The sequence below is a fragment of the Cebidichthys violaceus genome, unplaced genomic scaffold, assembly GCF_023349555.1.
Source record: "Cebidichthys violaceus isolate CVI_PGR_0920_01 unplaced genomic scaffold, fCebVio1.0.p SCAF_4, whole genome shotgun sequence".
Taxonomy (NCBI): Eukaryota; Metazoa; Chordata; class Actinopteri; order Perciformes; family Stichaeidae; genus Cebidichthys; species Cebidichthys violaceus.
Window position 1 is genome coordinate 4,532,030 of NW_027176594.1, and position 430 is coordinate 4,532,459.

The window sequence follows — 430 nt, forward strand, 5'->3', positions numbered from 1 at the left end:
AAGTTACAGCATGAGGCAAAAAGAAAATGTGAATCTTGATGGAGGAATTATCATAATAGCCTGATTAGTGCCAGCACTTGACTTCATCAGAAATTAATCAATATAACATTAACGCACTATCTTAATTAGGGGGAGGGGAGCTTTGTCAAAGCAGCGATGATGATATCTGATGAAAAGAGCCTGTGGAGAAGTCTGTGTTCTCGAGGATTTGGCTGTTGTAAAGTTCCTGCAACTTTCTTTGCTTTGGCATGGAGTAATCTGAAGGTGTGTGGTTGATGGAAATTGACACAAGGTTATCTTTGAATACAACTCTTCTGTGATAAGTCTGCAGAAACAGCCAATTCTAAGCTCTTAGAGATCTCAGATGATTATCTTTCAAAGTGTTTTCCCCAAGACCATAGGACATAAAAATGAAAGCATGTTATTATTT